This window comes from Moschus berezovskii, chromosome 7, assembly GCF_049115385.1.
Source record: "Moschus berezovskii isolate FMDL1 chromosome 7, NW_MosBer_1.0, whole genome shotgun sequence".
Classification (NCBI taxonomy): Eukaryota; Metazoa; Chordata; class Mammalia; order Artiodactyla; family Moschidae; genus Moschus; species Moschus berezovskii.
Window position 1 is genome coordinate 2,842,521 of NC_142466.1, and position 27,392 is coordinate 2,869,912.

Consider the following 27,392-nt stretch of genomic DNA (forward strand, 5'->3'; position numbering starts at 1 on the left):
CGACGAACTTTGAGAAATACCCCCAGCTTCCCGCCTCAATTTGAGAAATACCACAAAATTATCCCCTCAAAGCGAGATGAGGAAATTTTGCGCTGCAAAATCTCAAGAGAAATCCCACATTCCCGCTTGAAAGGCAAAAGGGTACTTGATTCCCTTTAGGCGACTCAGAAAGTTCCCTCACACAGCCGTCTCTATTCGAGAGGAGAACACACTTTATGGACACAATTCGATATGAGGCCCTATTCCCATTTAATGGCTCGAGAGTAAACCCGAAGTTCCCCTTCCAATAAAAAAGGGGACTTGACTTCCCTGAAGCAACATGAGCGAGTTCCTGAGGTCCCCGTCCAAACTCCAGAAATATTCCCAGCCTTCCGCGGTAACTCGAGAAACACCACAAAATTATCCCCTCAATGTGAGATGAGGTAATCTTGCGCTGCAGAATCTTAAGAGAAATCCCAGTTTCCCACTTGAAAGGCAAAAGGGTACTTGACACACTTTATGCCACTCAGAAAGGTCCCTAACATCCGTCCCCATTTGAGAGGGGAACACACTTTATGGACTCAACTCGAAAAGAGGCCCTATTCCTACTAAAGGGCTGGAGAGTAATCCGTAAGTTTTCTTTCCAACAAGAAAGGGGACCTCACTTTACTGAAGTAACTCGAGTGAGTTCCTGACGTCCCCGTCAGAACTCGAGAAGAACCCCCAGCTTCCCACCGCAATTCGAGAAACACCACAAAATTATTCCCTCAATGCGAGATGAGGTAATTTTGCACTGCAAAATCTCAAGAGAATTCCCACATTCCCACTTGAAAGGCTAAAGGGTACTTGACTCCCTTTAGGCGATTCAGAATGGTCCCTAACATCCGGCCTCAGTGGAGAGGAGATCACACTTTATGGTCTCAAATCGCGAAGAGGCAATATTCACACTAAACGGCTTGAGAGTAATCCGGAAGTTCCCTTTCCAACACAAAGGGGGACTTCACTTCCCTGAAGCAACCCGAGCGAGTTACTAAGGTCCCCATCGCAACTCGTGAAGTACCTCCTGCTTCTTGCCGCAATTCGAGAAACAAAGCAAAATTATCCCCTCAATGCGAGATGAGGAAATTTTGCGCTATAGAATCTCAAGAGATATCTCACATTCCCGCTTGAAAGGCAAAAGGGTACTTGACACACTTTATGCCACTCAGAAAGTTCCCTAACATCCGTCCCCATTGGAGAGGAATACACACTTTATGGACTCAACTCGAGAAGAGGCCCTATTCCCATTAAAGGCCTCGAGAGTAATCCAGAAGTTCCCCTTCCAGCACAAAAGGGGACCTGACTTCCCTGAAGTAACTCGAGTGAGTTCCTGAGGTCCCCGTCGCAACTCGAGAAGTACCCCCAGCTTCCCGCCGCAACTTGAGAAACACCACAAAATTTTCTCCTCAATGCGAGATGAGGAAATTTTGCCCTGCAGAATCTCAAGAGAAATTCCACATTCCCGCTTGAAAGGCAAAAGTGTACTTGACACCCTTTATGCGACTCAGAAAGTTCCCTCACACAGCTGTCTCTATTAGAGATGAGAACACACTTTATCTACACAATTCGATATGAGGCCCTATTCCCATTTAGTGGCTCGAGAGTAAACCGGAAGTTACCCTTCCAACACAAAAGGGGACCTGACTTCCCTGAAGCAACCCGAGTGAGTTTCTGAGGTCCCCTTCGCAACTCGAGAAGTACCCTCAATATCCCGCCGCAACTCGAGATACACCACAAAATTATCCCCTCAATGCGAGATGAGGAAATTTTTGGCTGCATTCTCAAGAGAAATCCCACATTCCTTTTTGAAATGTAAAAGGGTACTTGACACCCTGTATGCGACTCAGAAATTTCAGTAACATCAATCTTAATTGGATAGGAGAACAGACCGTATGGACTAAATTCGAGATGAGGCCCTATTCCCATTTAACACCTCGAGAGTAAACCAGAAGTTCCACTTCCAACACAAAAGGCTACCTGACTTCCCTGAAGTAACTTTAGTGAGTTGCTGAGGTCCCATTGGCAACTCGAGATGTACCAACAGCTTCCCGCCGCAATTCAAGAAACAACACAAGATTATCCCCTCAATGCGAGATGAGGAAAGTTTTCGCTGCAGAATCTCAAGAGAAATCCCACATTTTCGTTTGAAAGGAAAAAGGGTACTTGACTCCCTTTATGCCACTCAGAATGTTCCCTAACATCCGGCCTCAGTGGAGAGGGGAACATACTTTATGGACTTAAATCGAGAAGAGGCAATATTCCCATTTAACGGTTCGATATTAATCCAGAAGTTCCCCTTCCAACACAAAAGGGCACTTGACTTCCCTGAAGTAACCTGAGCGAGTTCCTGAGGTTTCCATCGCAACTCGAGAATTACCCCCTTTTTCCCGCCGTAACTCGAGGAACACAACAAAACTAAACCCTCAATGTGAGATGAGGTAATTTTGCGCTGTAGAATCCAAGAGAAATCCCACATTCCCACTGGAAAGGCAAAAGGGTACTTGACTCCCTTTATGTGACTCAGAAATTTCCCTAACATCCGTCCCCATTGGAGTGGAGAACACACTTTATGGACTTAACTCGAGAAGAGGCCCTATTCATTTTAAAGGGCTCAAAAGTAATACGGTCGTTCCCTTTCCAGCACAAAATGGGACCTAACTTCCCTGGAGTAACTCGAGTGAGTTGCTGAGGTCTCCTTCGCACCTCGAGAAGTACCGCCAGCTTCCCGCCGCAATTCAAGAAACACCACAATATTATCCCCTCAATGCGAGATGAGGAAATTTTGCGCTGCAGAATCTCAAGAGAAATCCCACATTCCCGCTTGAAAGGCAAAAGAGTACTGGACACCCTTTGTGTCACTCAGAAAGTTCCCTCACACAGCCGTCCCCATTGTAAAGGAGAACACACATTAAGGACTCTATTCGAGATGAGGCCCTATTCCTATTTAACAGACCGAGAGAAAACTGGAAGTCCCCCTTCCAACACAAAAGGGGACCTGACTACACTGAAGCAACCTGACTACACTGAAGCAACCTGAGCGAGTTCCTGAGGTCCCCGTCGCAATTCAAGAAGTAACCCCAGCTCCCTGCCGCAACTCGAGAAACACCAACAAATTATCCCCTCAATGCGAGATCAGGAAATTTTCACTGCATAATCTCAAGAGTAATCCCACATTCCTGCTTGAAAGGAAAAAGGGTACTTGACACCCTTTATGCGAAATAGAAACTTCCCCCATATAGCCGTCCCCATTGGAGAGGAGAAAACAATCTATGGACTCAATTAGAGATGAGGCTCTATTCCAATTAAACGGCTGGAGAGTAATCCGGAAATTTTCCTTATAGCATGAAATGGGACCTGTCTTCCCTGAAGTAACTCGAGTGAGTCCTGACTTCCCCATTGCAACTCAAGAATTACCCCCAGCTTCCCACCGCAATTCGAGAAACACTACAAAATTATCCCCTCAATGCTAAATGAGGAAATTTTGCACGTTAGAATCTCAAGAGAAATCCCACATTCCCTCTTGATAGGCAAAAGAGTACTGGACTCCCTTTATGCGACTCAAAATGTTTCCTATCATCCGTCCTCAGTGGAGAGGTGAACACACTTTATGGGCTCAAATCGAGAAGAGGCAATTATCCCATTTAACGTCTCGAGAGTAATCCGGAAGTTCCCCTTGCAACACAAAAGGGGACATGAATTCCCTGGAACAAACCGAGCGAGTTCCTGTGGACTCCGTCTCTACTCTAGAGTACCTACTGCTTTCCGCCATAAGTCGAGAAACAGCACAAAATTATCCCCTCAATGCGAGATGAGGTAAATTTGCGCTGCAGAATCTCAAAGAGAAATCCCACATTCCCGTTTGAAAGGCAAAAGGTTACTTGACTCCCTTTATGCGACTCAGAATATTTCCTAAAATCCGTCCTCTGTAGAGAGGAGAACACACTTTATGGACTCAAATCAAGAAGACGCAATATTCCCATTTAATTACTCGAGAGTAACCCGAAAGTTGCCCTTCCAACACAAAAGGGGACTTGACTTCCCTGAGGCAACCCTAGAGAGTTTCTGACGTTCCCATAGCAAATCCAGAAGTACCACCTCAACTAAAGAAACATCACAAAATTATCCCCTCAATGCGAGATGAGGAAATTTTGCGCTGCAGAATCTCAAGAAAATTCCCACATTCCCACTTGAAAGGCAAAAGGGTACTAAACTCCCTTTATTCGACTCAGAATGTTCCCTAACATCCGTCCCCATTGGAGAGGAGAACACATCTTATGGACTCAACTCAAAAAGAGGCCTATTGCCATTAAAGGGCTCGAGAGTAATCCGGAAGTTCCCCTTCCAGCACAAAAGGGGACCTGACATCCCTGAAGTAACTCTAGTGAGTTGTTGAGGTCCCATTGACAACTCGAGATGTACCCCCAGTTTCCCACTGCAATTCGAGAAACACCACAAAATTATCCCCTCAATGCGAGATGAGGAAATTTGCCCTGCAGAATCTCAAGAGAAATCCCACATTCCCACTTGAAAGGCAAAAGGGTACTTGACTCCCTTTATGCGACTCAGAATGTTCCCTCACATCCGTCCTCAGTGGAGTGGAGAACACACTTTATGGACTCAAATTGACAAGAGGCCATATTCCCTATTCAGGGCTCCAGAGTTATCCGGAAGTTCCCCTTCTAGCACAAAAGGGGATCTGACTTCTCTGAAGTAACTAGAGTGAGTTCCTGAGGTCCCCGTCGCAACTCGAGATGTACCCCCAGCTTCTCGCCGCAATTCGTGAAACAACACAATATTATCCCCTCAATGCGAGATGAGGTAATCTTGTGCTGCAGAATCTCAAGAGAAATCCCACATTCTCGCGTGAAAGGAAAAAGGGTACTTGACTCCCTTAATGCGACTCAGAATGTTCCCTAACATCCGTCCTCAGTGCAGAGGGGAACACACCTTATGAACTCAAATCGAGAAGAGGCAATATTCCCATTTAACGGTTGGATATTAATCCAGAAGTTCCCCTTCCAACACAAAAGGAGACTTGACTTCCCTGAAGAAACCCGAGCGAGTTCCTGAGGTTTCCATCGCAAATCGAGAAGTACCCCCTTTTTCCCGACACAACTCGAAGAACACCACAAAACTAACCCCTCAATGCGAGATGAGGTAAATTTGCGCTGCAGAATCTCAAGAGAAACCCCACATTCCCGCTGGAAAGGCAAAAGGGTACTTGAGTCCCTTTATGCGACTCAGAAATTTCCCTAACATCCGTCCCCATAGGAGATGAGAACACACTTTATGGACTTAACTTGAGAAGAGGCCCTATTCACTTTAAAGGGCTTAAAATTAATACGGACGTTCCCTTTCCAGCACAAAAGGGGACCTGACTTTCCTGAAGTAACTCGAGTGAGTCCTGACGTCTCCGTCGCACCTCGAGAAGTACCCCCAGCTTCACGCCGCAATTCGAGAAACACCACAATATTATCCCCTCAATGCGAGATAAGGAAATTTTGCGCTGCAGAATCTCAAGAGAAATCCCACATTCCCGCTTGAAAGGCAAAAGGGTACTTGACCCCCTTTGTGCGACACCGAACGTTCCCTAACATCCGTCCTCAGTGGGTGGAGAACACATTTTATGGACTCAAATCGAGAAGACGCAATATTCCCTTTTAATGGCTCGAGAGTAACCGGGAAGTTGCCCTTCTAACACAAAAGGGGAGTTGACTTCCTGAAGCAACCCGAGCGAGTTCCTGAAGTCCTCGCGCACCTCGAGAAGTACCCCATGCTTCTCGCCGCAACTCGAGATAAACCACAAAATTATTCCTTCAAAGCGAGATGAGGAAATTTTGCGCTGCAGAATCGCAAGAGAAATCCCACATTCCCGCGTGAAAGGAAAAAGGGTATTTGACACACTTTATGCCACTCGGAAAGTTCCCTAACATCTGTCCCCTTTGGAGAAGAGAACACACTTTATGGATTCAACGCATGAAGACGCTCTTTTCCAATTAAAGAGCTAGAGAGTAAACCGGAAGCTCCCCTTCCAGCACAAAAGGGGACCTGATTTCCCTGAAGTAACTCGAGTGAGTTCCTGAGGTCCCCGTCGTACCTCGAGAGGTACCCCCAGCTTCCCGCCGCAATTCGTGAAATAGCAAATATTATCCCCTCATGCGAGATGAGGAAATTATGCGCTGCAAAATCTCAAGAGAAATCCCAAATTCCCGCTTGAAAGGCAAAAGGATATTTGACACCCTTTATGTGAATTAGAATGTTCCATAACATCCGTCCTCAGTGGAGAGGAGAACACACTTTATGGTCTCAAATGGCGAAGAGGCAATATACCCATTTATCTCCTTGAGAGTAATCCGGACGTTCCCCTTCCAACACAAAATGGGACCTGACATCACTGAAGTAACTCTAGTGAGTTCCTGAGGTCCCATTGTCAACTCGAGACATACCCACAGCTTCCCGCCACAATTCAAGAAACACCACAAAATTATACCCTCAGTGCGAGATGAGGAAATTTTGCACTGCAGAATCTCAAGAGAAATCCCACATTTTCGCTTGAAAGGGAAAAGGGTACTTGACTCCCTTAATGCGACTCAGAATGTTCCCTAACATCCGTCCTCAGTGGAGAGGGGAACACATTTTATGGACTCAAATAGAGAAGAGGCAATATTCCCATTTAACTGCTGGATATTAATCCAGAAGTTCCCCTTCCAACACAAAAGGGGACTTGACTTCCCTGAAGAAACCCGAGCGAGTTCCTGAGGTTTCCATCGCAACTCGAGAAATACCCCCTTTTTCCCGCCACAACGGGAGGAACACCACAAAACTAACCCCTCAATGCGAGATGAGGTAATTTTGCGTTGCAGAATATCAAGAGAAATCCCACATTCCCGCTGGAAAGGCAAAAGGGTCCTTGACTCCCTTTATGTGACTCAGAAATTTCCCTAACATCCGTCCCCATTGGAGAGGAGAACACACTTTATGGACTTAACTCGAAAAGAGGCACTATTCACTTTAAAGGGCTTAAAAGTAATACGGATGTTCCCTGTCCAGCACAAAAATGGAACTGACTCCGTGAAGTAAATCGAGTGAGTTCCTGAGGTCTCCGTCGCACCTAGAGAAGTACCCCCAGCTATCCGGCGCAATTCGAGAAACACCACAATATTATCCCCTCAATGCGAGATGAGGAAATTTTGTGCTAAAGAATCTCAAGAGAAATCCCACATTTCCGCTTGAAAGGCAAAAGGGTACTTAACCCCCTTTGTGCGACACAGAATGTTCCCTAACATCCGTCCTCAGTGGGTGGAGAACACATTTTAAGGACTCAAATTGAAAAGAGGCAATATTCCCTTTTAATGGCTAGAGAGTAATCCGGATTTCCCCTTCTAACACAAAAGGGGAGCTGACTTCCCTGAAGCAACAAGAGAGATTTCCTGAGGTCCTCGCGCACCTTGAGAAGTACCCCCTGCTTCTCGCTGCAAGTCGAGATAAACCACAAAATTATTCCCTCAAAGCGAGATGAGGAAATTTTGCGCTGCAGAACCGCAAGAGAAATCCCTCATTCCCGCTTCAAAGGCAAAAGGTTATATGACACACTTTATGCCACTCAGAAAGTTCCCTAACATCTGTCCCCTTTGGAGAGGAGAACACACTTTATGGATTCAAGGCCTGAAGACGCCCTATTCCAATTAAAGGGCTAGAGAGTAATACAGAAGTTCCCCTTCCAGCACGAAAGGGGACCTGATTTCCCTGAAGTAACTCGAGTGAGTTCCTGAGGTCCCCGTCGCACTTCGAGAAGTACCCACATCTTCCCACCACAATTCGAGAAACAACAAAAAATTATCCCCTCAATGCGAGATGAGGAAATTTTGTGCTGCAAAATCTCAAGAGAAATCCCACATTCCCGCTTGAAAGGCAGAAGGGTACTTGACTACCTTTATGTGACTCAGAATTTCCCTAACATCTGTCCCCATTGGAGAGGAGAACACATTATATGGAGTCAAGAAGAGGCCTATTGCCAATAAAGGGCTCGAGAGTAATCCAGAAGTTCCCTTTCCAACACAAAAGGCGACCTGATATCACTGAAATAACTCTAGTGAGTTCCTGAGGTCCCATTGGCAACTCGAGATGTACCCCCAGCTTCCCGCCGCAATTCAAGAAACACCACAAAAGTATCCCCTCAATGCGAGATGAGGAAGTTTTGCGCTGCAGAATCTGAAGAGAAATCCCACATTACCGCTTGAAAGGCAAAACGGTATTTGACACCCTTTATGTGACTCAGAATTTCCCTAACATCTGTCCCCATTGGAGAGGAGAACACATTATATGGAGTCAAGAAGAGGCCTATTGCCAATAAAGGGCTCGAGAGTAATCCGGAAGTTCCCCTTCCAGCACAAAAGGCGACCTGATATCACTGAAATAACTCTAGTGAGTTCCTGAGGTCCCATTGGCAACTCGAGATGTACCCCCAGCTTCCCGCCGCAATTCAAGAAACACCACAAAAGTATCCCCTCAATGCGAGATGAGGAAGTTTTGCGCTGCAGAATCTGAAGAGAAATCCCACATTCCCGCTTGAAAGGCAAAACGGTACTTGACACCCTTTATGTGACTCAGAATTTCCCTAACATCTGTCCCCATTGGAGAGGAGAACACATTATATGGAGTCAAGAAGAGGCCTATTGCCAATAAAGGGCTCGAGAGTAATCCGGAAGTTCCCCTTCCAGCACAAAAGGCGACCTGATATCACTGAAATAACTCTAGTGAGTTCCTGAGGTCCCATTGGCAACTCGAGATGTACCCCCAGCTTCCCGCCGCAATTCAAGAAACACCACAAAAGTATCCCCTCAATGCGAGATGAGGAAGTTTTGCGCTGCAGAATCTGAAGAGAAATCCCACATTCCCGCTTGAAAGGCAAAACGGTATTTGACACCCTTTATGTGACTCAGAATTTCCCTAACATCTGTCCCCATTGGAGAGGAGAACACATTATATGGACTCAACTCAAGAAGAGGCCTATTGCCACTAAAGGTCTCGAGAGTAATCTGGATGTTCCTCTTCCAGCACAAAATGGGACCTGACTTACCTGAAGTAACTCGAGTGAGTTGCTGAGGTCTGCGTCGCAAATCTAGAATTAACCCGAGTTTCCCGCTGCAATTCCAGAAACACCATAAAATTATCCCCTCAATGCAAGATGAGGAAATTTTGCGCTGCAGAATCTCAAGAGAAATCCCACAATCCCGCTTGAAATGCAAAAGGGTACTTGACTCCCTATGTACGAATCAGAATGTTCCCTAATTTCTGTCCTCAGTGGAGACGAGAACACACTTTTTGGTCTCAAATGGAGAAGAGGCAATATAGCCATTTATCGACTCGAGAGAAATCCAGAAGTTCCCCTTCCAACACAAAAGGGGACTTGAATTCCCTGAGGCAACTGGAGCGAGTTCCTGAGGTTACTTCGCAACTCGAGAAGTACCCTCTTTGTTCCGCCGCAATTCGAGAAACACTACAAAACTAACCCCTCCATGCGAAATGAGGTAATTTTGTGCTGCAGAAGCTCAAGAGAAATCCCACATTCCCGCTTGAAACGCAAAAGGGTACTTGACGCCCTTTATGCGACTCAGAATGTTCCCTAACATCCGTCCTCAGTGGAGAGGTGAACATACTTTATGGATTCAAATCGAGAAGAGGCAATATTCACATTTAACGGCTCGAGAGTAATCCGGAAGTTCCCTTCCAGCACAAAAGAGGAACTGACTTCCCTGATGTAACTCGAGTGAGTTCCTGAGGTCCCCGTCGTAACTCGTAACTCGAGAATTACCCCCTGCTTCCCGCCTCAACTGCAGAAACACCACAAAAGAATCCCCTCAATGCGAGATGTGGTAAATTTTTGCTGCAGAATCTCAAGAGAAATCCCACATTCCCGCTTGAAAGGCAAAAGTGTACTTGACTCCCAATAGGCGAATCAGAATGTTGCCTAACATCCGTCCTCAGTGGAGCAGAGAACACACTTTATGGACTCAAATCGAGAAGAGGCCATAATCCCTATTAAGGGCTCCAGAGTAACCCGGAAGTTCCCCTTCCAGCACAAAAGGTACCTGACTTCCTTGAAGTTCCTCGAGTGAGTTCCTGAGGTCCCCGTCGCACCTCAAAAAGTACCCCCAGCTTCCCGTCGCAATTCGAGAAACACCACAAAATCATACCCTCAAAGCGAAGTGAGGAAGTTTTACGCTGCAGAATCTCAAGAGAAATCGCAAATATCCGCCTGGAAGGCAAAAGGGTAATTGACTCCCTGTATGCGACTCAGAATGTTCCCTAACATCCGTCCTCAGTGGAGAGGGGAACACACTTTATGGAGGTATTCCCTCACACCACCGTACCCATTGCAGAAGAGAACACACTTTATGGACTCAACTCAAGAAGAGGTCCTATTCCCATTTAATGGCTCCAGAGTAATCCCGAATTTCCCCTTCCAACACAAAAGGGGACCTGACTTCCCTGAAGTAACCTGAGGGAGTAGCTGAGGTCCCCGTGGCAACTCGAGAAGTACCCCAAGCTTCCCGCCGAAATCGAGAAACTCCACAAAATTATCCGCTCAATGTGAGATGGGGAAAATTTGCGCTGCAGAATCCCAAGAGAATTCTCACATTCCCGTTTCAAAGGCAAAAGTGTACTTGACACCATTTATGGGACTCAGAAAGTTCCCTCACACAGCCATCCCCATTGGAGAGGAGAACAAACGTTATGGACTCAACTTGAGAATCAGCCCTATTCCCATTTAACTGATTGAGAGTAATCCCGAATTTCCCTTTCCAACGCAAAAGCGGACCTGACTTCCCTGAAGCAAGCCGAGCGAGTTCCTGAGGTCCCCGTCTCAACTCAATAAGTTCCCCCAACTTCCTGCTGAAACTCAAGAAACACCACAAAATTATCCCATCAATGTGAGATGAGGAAATTTTGCGCTACAGAATCTCAAGAGAAATCCTACTTCCCCGCTAGAAAGGCAAAAGGGTACTTGAAAACCTTTATGCGACTCATAAATTTCCCTCACACAGTCATCCCCATTGGAGAGGAGAACACTCTTTATGGACTCAAGTCAAGAAGAGGCCCTGTTTCCATTTAACATCTCGAGAGTAATCCCGAAATTCCCCTTGCACCACAAAAGGGGAACTAACTTCCCTGAAGCAACAGGAGCTAGTTCCTGAGGATCATGTCACAACTCGAGATGTACCCACAGCTTCCCGCCTCAACAGGAGAAACACCACAAAATTATCCCCTCAATGAGAGATGAGGAAATTTTGTGCAGCACTATTCAAAGAAATCCCACATTCCCGCCTGAAAATCAAAATGGTACTTGAGAACCTTTATGCGACTTATAAATTTCCCTCACACCGGCGTCCGCTTTGGAGAGGAGAACACACATTATGCACTCAACTCGAGAAGAGGCCCTATTCCCACTTAACGGCTTGAGAGTAATCCCGAAGTTCCCCTTCCAAAACAAACGGGGACCTGACTTCCCTGAAGCAACCTGAGTGAGCTCCTGAGGTCCTCTTGGCTATTCGAGAAGTACCCCTAGCTTCCCGCCAAACTCAAGAAACACCATAAAATTATCCCCTCAATGTGAGATGAGGAAATTTTGCTCTGCAGAATCTCAAGAGAATTGCCATTTCCCTTTTGAAAGGCAAAAGGGTAATTGACACCCTTTATGGGACTCAGAAATTTCCCTCAATCAGCCATCCCCATTGTACAGTAGTACACACTTTATGGACTCAACTCGAGAAGAGGCCCTATTCCTATTAAAGGATCGAGAGTAATCCTGAAATTCCCTTTCCAATACAAAAGCTGACCTGACTTCCCTGAAGAAACCTGAGCGAATTCCTGAGGTCGCCGTCGCAACTCGAGAAGTTCCCCCAACTTCTCTGCGAAACTCGACAAACACGACAAAATTATCCCCTCAGTGTGAGATGAGGAAATTTTGCGCTGCAGAATCTCAAGAGAAATCCTACATTCCCGCTTGAAAAGCAAGGGGTACTAGACACCCTTTATGCGACTCAGAAATTTTCCTCACAGAGCCGTCCCCATTGGAGAGGAGAACACAATTTATGGGCTCAATTCGACATGAGGCCCTATTCCCACTTAACGGTTCAAGAGTAAACCGCAAATTCCCCTTCAAACACAAAAGGGGACCTGACTTCCCTGAAGTAACTCGAGTGAGTTCCTGAGGTCCCCTCTCAAATGGAGAAGTAGCCCCAGCTTCCCGCCACAATTCGAGAAACACAATAAAATTATCCCCTCAATGCGAGATAAGGAAATTTTACGATGGACAATCTCAAGAGAAATCCCACATTCCCTCTTGAAAATCAAAACGGTATTTGACTCCCTTTAGGTGACTCAGAATGGTCCCTAACATTCGTCCTCAGTGGAGAGGAGACATACTTTATGGACTCAAATCAAGCAGAGGCAATATTCCCATTTAACGGCTCCAGAGTAATCAGGAAGTTCCCCTTCCAACACAAGAAGGGACTTTACTTCCCTGAAACAACCCGAGCGAGTTCCTGAGGTCCGCATCACAACTCGAGAAGTACCCCCTGCTTCTTGCCCCAACTCGACAAACACCACCAAATTATCCCCTCAATGAGAGATGAGGAAATTTTAAGCTGCACAATCTTAAGATAAATCGCACAATCCCGATTGAGAGGCAAAATGTTACTTGACTCTATTTAGGCGATTCAGAATGTACCCTAACATCCGTCCTCAGTGGGAAAACACACTTTATGGACTCATTCGAGAAGATGCAATATTCCCATTTAACGGCTCAAGAGTAATTCGGAAGTTCCCCTTCCAGCACAAAAGGGGACCTGACTTCCCTGAAGTAACTCGAGTGAGTTCCTGAGGTCCAAGTCGCAACGTGAGAAGTACACCCAGCTTCCCACCGCAATTCGAGAAACACCACAAAAATAGACCCTCAAGGGAGATGAGGAAATTTTGTGCCGCAGAATCTCAAGAGAAAGCCCACGTTCCCGCTTAAAGGCAAAAGGGTACTTGACTCCCTTGAGGCGACTCAGAATGGTCATTAAGTCCTCAGTGGATAGGAGAACACACTTTATGGACTTAAATCGAGAAGAGGCCTTATTCCCATTAAATGGCTGAGAGTAATCCGGAAGTTCCCCTTCCAGCACAAAAGGGGACTTGACTTCGCTGAAGCAACCCGAGCGAGGTCCTGAGGTCCCTGTCGCAACTCGAGAAGTACCCCCTGCTTCCCGCCGCAACTCGAGAAACACCACCAAATTATCCCCTCAATGCGAAATGACGTAATTTTGTGCTGCAGAATTTCAAGAGAAATCCCACATTCCCGCTTGAAAGGCAAAAGGTTACTTGACTCCCTTTAGGCGATTCAGAAAGTTCCCTGACATCCGTCCCCACTGGAGAGGAGAACACACTTTATGGACTCAACTCGAGAAGAGGCCCTATTCCCATTAAAGGGCTCGACAGTAATCCCGAAGTTCCCCTTCCAGCACAAAAGCGGACCTGAGTTCCCTGAAGTAACTCGAGTGAGTTTCTGAGAACCCCATAACAACTTGAGAAGTACCCCAGTTTACCGCCGTAATTTGAGAAACACCACAAAATTATCCCCTCAAAGCAAGATGAGGAAATTTTGTGCTGCAGAATCTCAAGAGAAATCCACATTCCCGCTTGAAATTCAAAACGGTACTTGACACCCTTTAGGCGACTCAGAATGGTCCCTAACATCCGTCCTCAGTGTAGAGGAGACATACTTTATGGACTCAAAACGAGAAGAGGCGATATTCTCATTTAACGGCTCCAGAGTAATCAGGAAGTTCCCCTTCCAACATAACAGGGGACTTGACTTTCCTGAAATAACCCGAGCGAGTTCCTGAGGTCCCCATCGCAACTCCAGAAGTACCCCTGCTTCGTGCCTCAACTCGACAAACACCAGCAAATAATCCCGTCAATGCGAGATGAGGTAATTTTGGGCTGCAGAATCTCAAGAGAAATCCCACATTCCCGCTTGAAAGGCAAAAGTGTACTTGACTCCCTTGAGGCGACTCAGAATGGTCCCTACCATCGTCCTCATTGGAGAGGAGAACACACATTATAGACTCAAATAGAGAAGAGGCAATATTCCCATTTAAAGGCTCGAGAGTAATCCGGAAGTTCCCCTTCCAACACAAAAGCGGACTTGACTTCCCTGAAGCAACCAGAGAGTTCCTGAGGTTCCCGTCGCAACTGTAGAAGTACCAAAAACTTTCGGCTGCAACTCCAGAAACACCACAAAATTGTCCTCTCAATGCGAAATGAGGTAATTTTGCGCTGTAAAAATTCAAGAGAAACCCCATATTACCGTTTGAAAGGCAAAAGGGTACTTTACAAAATTCATGACACTCAGAAATTTCCCTAACATCCGTCCCCACTGGGGAGCAGAGCACACTTTATGGACTCAACTCGAGAAGAGGCCCTATTCCCATCAAAGGGCACGAGAGTAATCCGGAAGTACCCCTTCCATAACAAAAGGGGACCTGACTTACCTGAAGTAACTTAAGGGAGTTCCTGAGGTCCCCTTCGCCACTGGAGAAGTACACCCAGCTTCCCGCAGCCATTCGAGAAACACAAAATTATCCCCTCAATGCGAGATGAGGAAATTTTGCGCTGCAGAATCTCAAGAGAAATTCCACATTCCCGCTTGAAAGGCAAAAGAGTACTTGACTCCCTTTAGGCGATTCAGAATGGCCATTAACATCTGTCCTCAGTGGAGAAGAGAACAAACTTTATGGACTCTACTGGAGAGGAGGCCCTATTCCCATTAAAGGGATCAATAATAATACGGAAGTTCCACTTCCAGCAAAAAAGGGGACTTGACGTCGCTGAAGCAACCCGAGCGAGTTCCTGAGGTCCCCGTCGAAACTCCCGAAGTACCCCTAGCTTCCCGCCGCAACTCGAGAAACACCATAGAATTATTGCGTCAATGCGAGATGAGGTCATTTTGCGCTGCAGAATCTCAAGAGAAATCCCACATTCCCGCTTGAAAGGCAAAAAGTTACTTGACACTCTTTATGCCACTCAGAAATTTCCCTAACATCCATCCCCATGTGAGAGGAGAACACACTCTATGGACTCAACTCAAGAGGCCCTATTCCCATTAAAGGGCTCGAGAGTAATCCGAAGTTCCCCTTTCACCACAAAAGGGGACCTGACTTCCCTAAAGTAACTCGAGTGAGTTCCTGAGGTTCCCATCACAACTCGAGAAGAACCCCCAGCTTCCAGCCGCAATTCGAGAAACACCACCAAATTATCCCCTTTATGAGAGATGAGGAAATTTTGCACTAGAATCTCAAGAGAATTACCACATTCACTCTTGAAAGGCAAAAGGGTACTTGACAACGTTTTTGCGACACAGAAAATTCCCTCACAGACATCCCCATTGGACAGGAGAACACACTTGATGGACTCAATTCGAGATGAGCCCCTATTTCCATTTAACGGATCGAGAGTAAACTGGAAGTTGCCCTTCCAATACAAAAGGGGACGTGACTTCCTTGAAGCGACCCGAACGAGTTCCTAACGTCCCCGTCGCAAGTTGAGAAGTACCCCCAGCTTCCCTGCGCAACTAGAGAAACACCACTAAATTATCCCCTCAATGCGAGATGAGGAAATTTTGAATTCTAGAATCTCAAGAGAAATAATATATTCCCTATTGAAAGGCAAAAGGGTACTTGACACCCTTTATGCGACTCAGAAATTTGACTAATATTAGTCCCCATTGGACAAGACAACACACTTTATGGACTCAATTCGAGATGAGGCCCTATTCCCTTTTAACGGCTCGAGAGTAAACCGGAAGTTCCCCTTCCAACACCAAAGGGGACCTGACTTACCTGAAGCAACCCGAGCGTGTTCCTGAAGTCCAAGTCGCAACTCAAGAAGTACTCCCAGCTTCCCGTCCTAACACGAGAATCAACACAAAATTATCCCCTCGATGCGAGATGAGGAAATTTTGCGTTGCAGAATCTCAAGAGAAATACCATATTCCCACTTGAAAAATTAAAGGGTACTTGACTCCTTTTAGGCCACATTGAATATTCCTTAACATCAGTCCTCAAGGAGAGGAGAACACACTTTATGCACTGAAATCGAGAGGAGGTAATATTCCCATTTAAAGGCTCAAGAGTGATCCAGAAGTTCTCATTCCAACACAAAAGGGGACTTGACTTCCCCGAAGCAACCAGAGCGAGTGACTGTGGCCCCCGTCGCAACTCCAGAATTAACACCTACTTCCAGCCGCAACTTGAGAAACACCACAAAATTATCCCCTCAATGGTAGACGAGGTAATTTTCACTGCTTAATCTCAAGAGAAATCCCACATTCCCGCGAGAAAGGCAAAAGGGTACTTGACAAACTTTATGCCACTCAGAAAGTTCCCTAACATACCTCGCCATTGGAGAGGAGAACACAGTTTATGGATTCAACACGAGAAGAAGCCCTATTCCAATTAAAGGGTTAGAGAGTAATCCGGAAGTTCCCCTTCCAGCACAAAAGGGGACCTGACTTCCTTGAAGCAACACAAGTGAGTTCCTGAGGTCCCCGTCGCAACTCCAGTAGTACCCCCAGCTTCCCGCCACAATTCGAGAAACAACACAATATTATCCCCTCAATGCGAGATGAGGTAATTTTGCGATGCAGAATATAAAGAGAAATCCCACATTCTCGCTTGAAAGGCAAAAGGGTACTTGACTCCCTTTATGCGACTCAGAATGTTCCCTAACATCCGTCCTCAGTGGAGTGGAGAACACAATTTATGGACTCAAATCGAGAAGAGGCAATATTCCGATTTAACATCTCCAGAGTAACCCGGACGTTCCCATTCCAACACAAAAGGGGACTTGACTTCCCTGAAGCAATGCGAGCGAGTTCCTTCGGTTCCCGTTGCAAATCGAAAAGTACCCGCTGCTTCCGGCCGCAACTCGAGAAACTCCACAAAATTATCCTCTCAATGGGAGATGAGGTAATTTTGCGCTGCAGAATCTCAAGAGAAATCCCACATCCCCTTGAAAGGCAAAAACAGTATTTGACTCCCTTTATGCGACTCAGAATGTTTAACATGTCCAGAGTAACTCGGAATTTCCCCTTCCAACAGAAAAGGGAACTTGACTTCCCTGAAGCAACCCAAGCGAATTCCTGAGGTTCCCATCGCAAAGCAAAAAGTACCCGCTGCTTCCCGCCGCAACTCGAGAAACACCACAAAATTATCCCTTCAATGCGAGATGAGGTATTTTGTGCTGCAGAATCTCAAGAGAAAACCCACATTCCCGCTTGAAAGGCAAAAGGGTACTTTTCACACTTTATCCCATTCAGAAAGTTCCCTTTCATCTGTCCCCATTGGAGAGGAGAACACATTTTGTGGACTCAAATCGAGAAGAGGCCTATTCCCTTTAAAGTGCTCGAGAGTAATCCTGAAGTTCCCCTTCCAGCAAAAAAGGGGAACTGACTTCCCTGAAGTAACTCGAGTGAGTTCCTGAGGTCCCCGTCACACCTCAAAAAGTACCCTCAGCTCCCGCCGCAATTCGAGAAACACCACACAATTATCTCCTCAATGGGAAATGAGGAAATTTTGCGGTGCAGAATCTGAAGCGAAATCCCACATTCCCGCTTGAAAGGCAAAAGGGCACTTGACTCCCTTTATGCGAATCAGAATGTTCCCTAACTTCCTTCCTCAGTGGAGATGAGAACACAATTTAAGGACTCATATCAAGAAGAGGCAATATTCCCATTTAACGGCTTAAGAGTAATCCGGAAGTTCCCCTTCCAACACAAAAGTGAACTTAACTTCCCTGAAGCAACCCAAGCGATTTCCTGAGGTCCCGGCGCAACTGGAGAAGTACCCCCTGCTTCTTGCCACAACTCGAGAAACACTACAAAATTATCCCTTCAATGCGAGATGAGGAAATTTTGCGCTGCAGAATCTCAAGAGAAATCCCACATTTCCGCTTGAAAGGCAAAAGGCTACTTGACTATCTTGAGGCGACTCAGAATGTTCCCTAACATCCGTCCTCAGTGGATGGAGAACACACTTTAAGGACTCAAATCGAGAAGAGGCAATATTCCCATTTAATGGCTCGAGAGTATCCCGGAAGTTACCCTTCCAACACAAAAGGGGACTTGACTTCCCTGAAGCAACCCTAGAGAGTTCCTGACGTTCCCTTCGTACATCCAGAAGTACCCCCGGCTTCCCGCCACAAATAAAGAAACACCACAAAATTATCCCCTCAATGCGAGATGAGGTAATTTTGCGCTACAGAATCTCAAGAGAAATCCCACATTACCGCTTGAAAGAAAAAGGGGTACTTGACACACTTTATTCCATTCAGAAAGTTCCCTAACATCCGTCCTCATTGGAGAGGAGAACACACTTTATGTATTCAACACGAAAAGAGGCCCTATTCCAATTAAAGGGCTAGAGAGTAATCCCGAAGTTCCCCTTCCAGCACAAAAGGGGACATGACTTCCCTGATGTAACTCGAATGATTTCCTGAGGTCCCCGTCGCACTTCGATAAATACCCCCAGCTTCCTGCCGCAATTCAAGAAATAGCACAAAATTATCTACTCAGTGGGAGATGAGTAAATTTTGCGCTGCAGAATCTCAAGAGAAGTCCCACATTCCCGCTTGAAAAGAAAAAGGGTACTTGACTCCCTTTATGTGACTCAGAATGTTCCCTAACATCTGTACTCAGTGGCGAGGAGAACACATTTTGTGTACTCAAATCGAGAAGAGGCAATATTCCCATTTAATGACTCGAGAGTAACCCGGAAGTTCCCCTTCCAACACAAAAGGGGACTTGACTTCCCTGAAGCAACCCTAGAGAGTTCCTGACGTTTCCTTCGCAAATCCAGAAGTACTGCCGGCTTCCCGCCACAACTAAAGAAACATCACAAAATTATCCCCTCAATGCGAGATGAGGATATTTTGCGCTGCAGCATCTCAAGAGAAAAACCACATTCCCTCTTGAAAGGCAAAAGGGTACAGGACACCCACTGTGTGACTCAGAAAGTTCCCTCACACAGCTGTCCCCATTGGAGAGGAGAACACAATTTAAGGACTCAATTCTAGATGAGGCCCTATTCCTATTTAACAGATCGAGAGTAAACCAGAAGTTCCCCTTCCAACACAAAAGGGTACCTGACTACACTGAAGCAACCTGAGCGAGTTCCTGAGGTCCCCGTCGCAATTCAAGAAGTAACCCCAGCATCATGCCGCAACCCGAGAGACACCACAAAATTATCCACTCAATCCGAGATCAGGAAATTTTCACTGCATAACCTCAAGAGTAATCCCACATTCCTGCTTGAAAGGCAAAAGGGTACTTGATACCCTTTATGCGAAATAGAAACTTCCCCCATATAGCCGTCCCCATTGGAAAGGAGAACACAATTTATGGACTCAATTCGAGATGAGGATCTATTCCCATTTAACGGCTGGAGAGTAATCCGGAATATTTACTTATAGCACGAAATGGGACCTGACTTCCCTGAAGTAACTCGAGTGAGTCCTGACGTCCCCATCGCATCTCAAGAATTACCCCCCAGCTTCCCATCGCAATTCGAGAAACACCACAAAATTATCCCCTCAATGCGAAATCAGGAAATTTTGCGCTGCAGAATCTCAAAAGAAATCCCACATTCCCTCTTAATAGGCAAAAGAGTACTGTACTCCCTTTATGCGACTCAAAATGTTCCCTATCATCCATCCTCAGTGGAGAGGTGAACACGCTTTATGGACTCAAATCAAGAAGAGGCAATTATCCCATTTAACATCTCGACAGTAATCAGGAAGGTCCCCTTCCAACACAAAAGGGGACATGACTTCCCTGGAGCAAACCTAGCGAGTTCCTGTGGTCTCCGTCTCAACTTGAGAGTAGCTACTGCTTTCCGCCATAAGTTGAGAAACAGCACAAAATTATCACCTCAATGAGAGATGAGGTAATTTTGCGCTGCAGAATCCTAAGAGAAATCCCATATTCCTGCTTGAATGGGAAGAGTGTAGTTGACTTCCTTTAGGTGACTCAGAATGTTCCCTAACATCATTCCACAGTGGGGAGGAGAACACACTTTATGTATTCAAATCAAGAAGAGGCAATATTCCCATTTAACGGCTCAAGAGTAATCCGGAAGTTCCCCTTCCAACACAAAAAGGGACTTGACTTCCCTGAAACAACCAGAGTGAGAGCCTTAGGTCTCCGTCGAAACTTGAGAAGTATCCCCTGCTTCTCACCGCAACTCGAGAAACACCACAAAATTATCACCTCAATGCGAATTGAGGTAATCTTGTGATGCAGAATCTCAAGAGTAATCCCACATTCCCGCTGGAAAGGCAAAAGAGTACTTGACTCCCCTTATACGACACAGAATGTTCCCTAACATCCGTCCTCAGTGGGTGGAGAACACAGTTTTTGGACTCAAATCGAGAAGAGGCAATATTCACATTTAACGGCTCGAGAGTAATCCGGAAGTTCCCTTCCAGCACAAAAGGGGACGTGACTTCCCTGAAGTAACCCAAGTGAGTTCCAAGGTCCCCGTCGTAACTCGAGAGGTACCCCCTGCTTCCTGCCTCAACTCCAGAAACACAACAAAAGTATCCCCTCAATGCGAGATGTGGTAATTTGTGCTGCACAATCACAAGAGATATCCCACATTTCCGCTTGAAAGACAAAAGATTACTTGACACAATTTATGCCATTCAGAAAGTTCCCTAACATCGGTCCCCATTGGAGAGGAGAACACACTTTATGGATTCAACATGAGAAGAGGCCCTATTCCAATTGAAGGGCTAGAGAATAATCCGGAAGTTCCCCTTCCAGCACAAAAGGCGACCTGACTTCCCTGAAGTAACTCGAGTGAGTTCCTGAGGTACCCGTTGCACCTCGAGAAATACCCCAAGCTTCCCGATGCAATTCGATAAATAAAACAAAATTGTCCCCTCAGTGCGAGATGAGGAAATTTTGTGCTGCAGAATCTCAAGAGAAATCCCACATTCCCGCTTGAAAAGTAAAAGGGTACTTGATTCCCTTTAGGCCACTCTGAATGTTCCTTAACATCTGTCCTCAAAGAGAGGAGAACACACTTTATGCACTGAAATCAACAGGAGGTAATATTCCCATTTAAAGGCTTGAGAGTGATCCGGAAGTTCCCCTTCCAACACAAAAGGGGACTTGACTTCCCTGAAGCAACTCGAGCCAGTTCTTGAGGTTTCCTTCGCAAATCGAGAAGTACCCCCGTTTTTCTGCCGCAACTCGAGAAACACTACAAAACTAAGCCCTCAATGCGACATGAGGTAATTTTGCACTGCAGAATCTCAAGAGAAATCCCAAATTCCTGCTTGAAACGCAAAAGGGTACTTGACTCCCTTTATGCGACTCAGAATGTTCCCTAACATCCGTCCCGATTAGAGAGGAAAACACATTTTATGGGTTCAACTCAAGAAGAGGCCCTATTCCCATTAAAGGGCTCCAGAGTAATCCGGAAGTGCCCCTTCCAGCATAAAAGGGGACCTGACTTCCCTGAAGTAACTCTAGTGAGTTCCTGAGGTCTTTTTCGCACCTCGAGAAGTACCACCAGCTTCCCGCCGCAATTAGAGAAACACCACAAAATTATCCCCTCAATGCGAGATGAGGAAATTTTGCGCTACAGAATCTCAAGAGAAATCCCACACTCCCGCTTGAAAGGCAAAATTGTACTTGACTCCCTTTGTGCGACTCAGAAGGTTCCCTAACATCTGTCCTCTGTGGATAGGGAAACACACTCTATAGACTCAAATGTAGAAGAGGCAATATACCCATTTATCGGCTCCAGAGTAATCCGGAAGTTCCCCTTCAAACACAATAGGGAAATTGACTTCCTTGAAGCAACCGGAGCGAGTACGTGAGGTTCCGGCGCAACTCGAGAAGTACCCCCTGCTTCTCGCCGCAACTCGAGAAGCACCACAAAATTATACCCTAATTGTGGATGAGGTAATTTTCCCTGCAGAATCTCAAGAGAAATCCCACATTCCGGCTTGAAAGGCAAAAGGGTACTTCACACACTTTATGGCACTCAGAAAGTTCCCTGACATACGTCCCCATTGGAGAGGAGAACACACTTTCTGGACTCAACACGAGAAGAGGCCCTATTCCAATTAAAGGGCTAGAGAGTAACCTGAAAATTCCCCTTCCAGCACGAAAGGGGACCTGACTTTCCTGAAGCCACACGAATGAGTTCCTGAGGTCCCCATCGCAACTCTAGTAGTACCCCCAGTTCCCACCGCATTTCGAGAAAAACCACAAAATTATCCCCTCAATTCGAGATGAGGAAATTTTGAGCTGCATAATCTCAAGAGAAATCCCACATTCCGGCTTGAAAGGAAAAAGTGTACTTGACACACTTTATGCCATTAAGAAAGTTCCCTAACATCCGTCCCCATTGGAGAGGAGAACATACTTTATGGACTCAACTCGAGAAGAGGCCTTATTCCCTTTAAATGGCTCAAAAGTAATCCGGACATTCCCTTTCCAGCACAAAAGGGGACCTGACTTCCCTTAAGAAACTCGACTGAGTTCCTAAGGTCCCCGTCGCATCTCAAGTAGTACCACCAGCTTCCCGCCGCAATTTGAGAACAATCTGAATATTATCCCCTCCATTCGAGATGAGGAAACTTTGTGGTCCAGAATCTCAAGAGAATTCCCACATTCCCGCTCGAAAGACAAAAGTGTACTTGACTCGCTTTATGCCACTCAGAATGTTCCCTAACATCCGTCTGAGTGGAGAGGAGAACACACTATATGGACTCAAATCGAGAAGAGGCAATATTCCCATTTAACGGCTTGAGAGTAACTCGGAATTTCCCCTTCCAACACAAAAGGGGACTTGACTTCCCTGAAGCAACCCTAGAGAGTTCCTGACGTTCCCTTCGCAAATCCAGAAGTACCCCCGGTTCACGCCCCAACTAAAGAAACACGACAAAATTATCCCCTCAGTGTGACATGAGGTAATTTTGCGCTGCAGAATTTCAAGAGAAATCCTACATTCCCGATTGAAAGAAAAAAGGGTACTTGACACACTTTATGCCACTCAGAAACTTCCCTAACATTCGTCCCCATTGGAGAGGAGAACACACTTTATGGATACAACATGAGAAGAGGCCCTATTCCAATTAAAGGGCTAGAGAGTAGTCAGGAAGTTCCCTTCTAGCACATAAGGCGACCTGACTTCTCTGAAATAACTTAAGTGAGTTCCTGAGGTCCCATTGGCAATTTGACATGTACCCCGAGCTTCCCGCCGCAATTCCAAAAATACCACAAAATTATGCCCTCAATGCGAGATGAGGAAATTTTGCCCTGCAGAATCTCAAGAGAAATCCCAAATTCCTGCTTGAAAGGCAAAAGGGTACTTGACTCCCTTTATGCGACTCAGAATGTTCCCTAACATCCGTCCCCATTGGAGAGGAGAACACATTATATGGACTCAAATCAAGAAGAGGCCTATTGCCATTAAAGGGCTGGAGAGTAATCCGGAAGTTCCCCTTCCAGCACAAAAGGCGACCTGACATCACTGAAGTAACTCTAGTGAGTTCCTGAGGTCCCCTTGGCAACTGGAGATGTACCCCAGCTTCCAGCCGCAATTCAAGAAACACCACAAAACTATCCCCTCAATGCGAGATGAGGGAGTTTTGCGCTGCAGAATCTGAAGAGAAATCCCATATTTCCATTTGAAAGGTAAAAGGGTCCTTGACTCCCTTTATGCGACTCAGAATGTTCCCTATCATCCAGCCCCATTGGAGAGGAGAACATATTATATGGACTCACTAATATAGAGCCTATTGCCATTAAAGGGCTCAAGAGAAATCCGGAATTTCCCCTTCCAGCAAAAAACGGGACCTGACTTCCCTGAAGTAACTCCATTGAGTTGCTGAGGTACACGTCCCAACTACAGTATTACCCCCAGCTTCCCTCCGCAATTGGAGAAACACCATAAAATTATCCCCTCAATGCGTAATGAGGAAATTTTGCGCTGCAGAATCTCAAGAGAAATCCCACATTCTCGCTTGAAATGCAAAAGTGTACTTAACTCCATTTGTACGAATCAGAATTTTCCCTAATTTCCGTCCTCAGTGGAGAGGAGAACCCATTTTTTGGTCTCAAATGGAGAAGAGTCAATATAGCCATTTATCGACTCGAGAGAAATCCAGAAGTTCCCCTTCCAACACAAAAGGGGACTTGAATTCCCTGAGGCAACCAGAGCGAGTTCCTGAGGTTTCCTTCGCAAATCGAGAAGTACCCCCATTTTTCCGCCGCAATTCGAGAAACACTACAAAACTAACACCTCAATGCGACATGAGGTAATTTTGTGCTGCAGAAGCTCAAGAGAAATCCCACATTCCCGCTTGAAGGATACTTGACTCCCTTTATGCGACTCATAATATTTCCTAACATCCGTCCTCAGTGGAGAGGAGAACATAATTTATGGACTCAAATCGAGAAGTGGCAATATTCCCATTTAACGGCTCGAGAGTAATCCGGAAGTTCCCTTCCAGCTCAAAAGAGGAGCTGACTTCCGTGATGTAACTCGAGTGAGTTCCTGAGGTCCCCGTCGTAAATCGAGAAGTACCCCCTGCTTCACGACTCAACTCCAGAAACACAACAAAAGTATCCCCTCACTGCGAGATGTGGTTAATTTTTGCTGCAGAATCACAAGAGAAATCCCACATTCCCACTTGAAAGGCAAAAGGGTACTTGACTCCCTTTATGCGACTCAGTATGTTCCCTAACATCCGTCTTCAGTGGAGTGGAGACCCCACTTTATGGACTCAAATCGAGAAGAGGCCATATTCCCATTTAACGGCTCAGGAGTAACACGGAAGTTCCCCTTCCAACACAAAAGGGGACTTGACTTCCCTGAAGCAATTGGAGCGAGTTCCTGAGGTCCCAGTGCAACTCGAGAAGTTCCCCCTGCTTCTCGCCATAACCCATGAAACACCACAAAATTATCCCCTCAATACGAGATGAGGAAATTTTGCACTGCAGAATCTCAAGAGAAATCCCACCTTCCCGCTTGAAAGGCAAAAGGGTACTTGACTCCCTTTATGCGACTCAGAATGTTCCCTCATATCCGTCTTCAGTGAGGAGGACAACACACTTTATGGATTCAACACGAAAAGAGGCATTATTCCAATTAAAGGTCTAGAGAGTAACCCGGAAGTTCCCATTCCAACACAAAAGGGGACTTGACTTCCCTGAAGCCACCCGAGAGAGTTCCTGAGGTTCCACTCGCAAATCGAAAAGTAACTGCTGCTTCCCGCTGCAACACGAGAAACGCAACAAAATTATCCCCTCAATGCTAAATGAGGGAATTTTGCAATGCAGAAATCCCACATTCCCGCTTGAAAGGCAAAAGTGTACTTGACTCCCTTGAGGCGATTCAGAATGTTCTCTAAAATCTGTCCTCAGTGGAGAGGAGCACAGACTTTATGGACTCAAATCGAGAAGAGGCAATATTCCCATTTAATGACTCGAGAGTAACCCGGAAGTTCCCCTTCCAACACAACACAGGACATGACTTCCCTGAAGCAACCCTAGAGAGTTCCTGACCTTCCCTTCGCAAATCCAGAAGTACCCCCGGCTTCCCGCCACAACTAAAGAAACATCACAAAATTATCCCCTCAATGCGAGATGAGGAAATTTTGCGCTGCAAAATCTCAAGACAAATCCCACATTCCCGCTTAAAAGGCAAAAGGGTACTTGACTCTCTTTATGCCACTCAGAATGTTCCCTAATATCCGTGCCCATTGGAGAGGAGAACACACTTTATGGACTCAACTCGAGAAGAGGTCCTATTCCCACTAAGGGATCGAGAGTAATCAGGAAGTTCCCCTTCCAGAACAAAAGGGGACCTGACTTCCCTGAAATAACTCGAGTGAGTTCCTGAGGTCCCAATGGCAACTCAAGAAGTACCCCCAACTTTCCGCTGCAGTTTGAGAAACACAGCAATATTTTCCTGTAAATGCGAAATGAGGAAATTTTACGCTCAAGAGAAATAGCACAAATCTCAAGAGAAATCCCACATTCCCGCTAGAAAGGCAAAGATGGACTTGACTCCCTTTATGCGACTCACAATGTTCCCTAACATCCGTCCTCAGTGGGTGGAGAACACACTTTATGGACTCAAATCGAGAAGAGGCAATATTCTCTATTAATGGCTCGAGAGTAACCTGGAAGTTCCCCTTCCAACAAAAAAGGGGACTTGACTTCCCTGAAGCAATCATAGAGAGTTCCTGACATTCCCTTCACTAATCCAGAAGTACCACAGGCTTCCCGACACAAATAAAGAAACACCAACAATTATCCCCTCAATGCGAGATGAGGTAATTTTGTGCTGCAGAATCTCAAGAGAAATGCCACATTATCGCTTGAAAGACAAAGGAGTACTTGACACACTTTATGCCACTCAGAAACTTCCTTAACATCCATCCCCATTAGAGAGGAGAACACACTTTATGGATTCAACACAAAAAGAAGCTCTATTCCAATTAAAGGGCTAGACAGTAATCAGGAAGTTCCCCTTCCGGAACAAAAGGGGACCTGACTTCCCTGAAGTAACTCGAGTGAGTTCCGGAAGTCCCCGTCGCACGAGAAATACCCCCTGCTTCACGCCGCAATTCGAGAAATAGCACAAAATTATCTCCTCAATGCGAGATGAGGAAATTTTGCGCTGCAGAATCTCCAGAGAAATCCCACGTTCCCGCTTGAAAGGCAAAAGGGTACTTGACTCCCTTTATGCGGCTCAGAATGTTCCGTAACATCCGTCCCCATTGGAGAGGAGAACACACTTTAAGGACTCAACTCGAGAAGAGGCCCTATTCCCACTAAAGGTCTCGAGTAAACGGGAAGTTCCCCTTCCAACACAAAAGCGGACCTGACTTCCCTGAAATAACTCGAGTGAGTTCCTGAGGTCCCATTGGCAACTCAAGAAGTACCCCCAGCTTTCCGCCGCAGTTCGAGAAACACAGCAATACTTTCCTGTAAATGCGAGATGAGGATATTTTATGCTGCACAATCCCAAGAGAAATCCCACATTCCCGCTTGAAAGGCAAAAGTGTTCTTTACTCCCTTTATGCGACTAAGAATGTTCCCTAACATCCGTCCTCAGTGGGTGGAAAACACACTTTATGGACTCAAATTGAGAAGAGGCAATATTCCCTATTAATAGCTCGAGAGTAACCCGGAAGTTTCTTTCCAGCACAAAAGGAGACCTGACATCCCGGAAGTAACTCGAGTGAGTTTCTCCGGTCCCCGTCGTAACTCGAGATGTATTCCCTGCTTCCCGCCGCAACTCCAG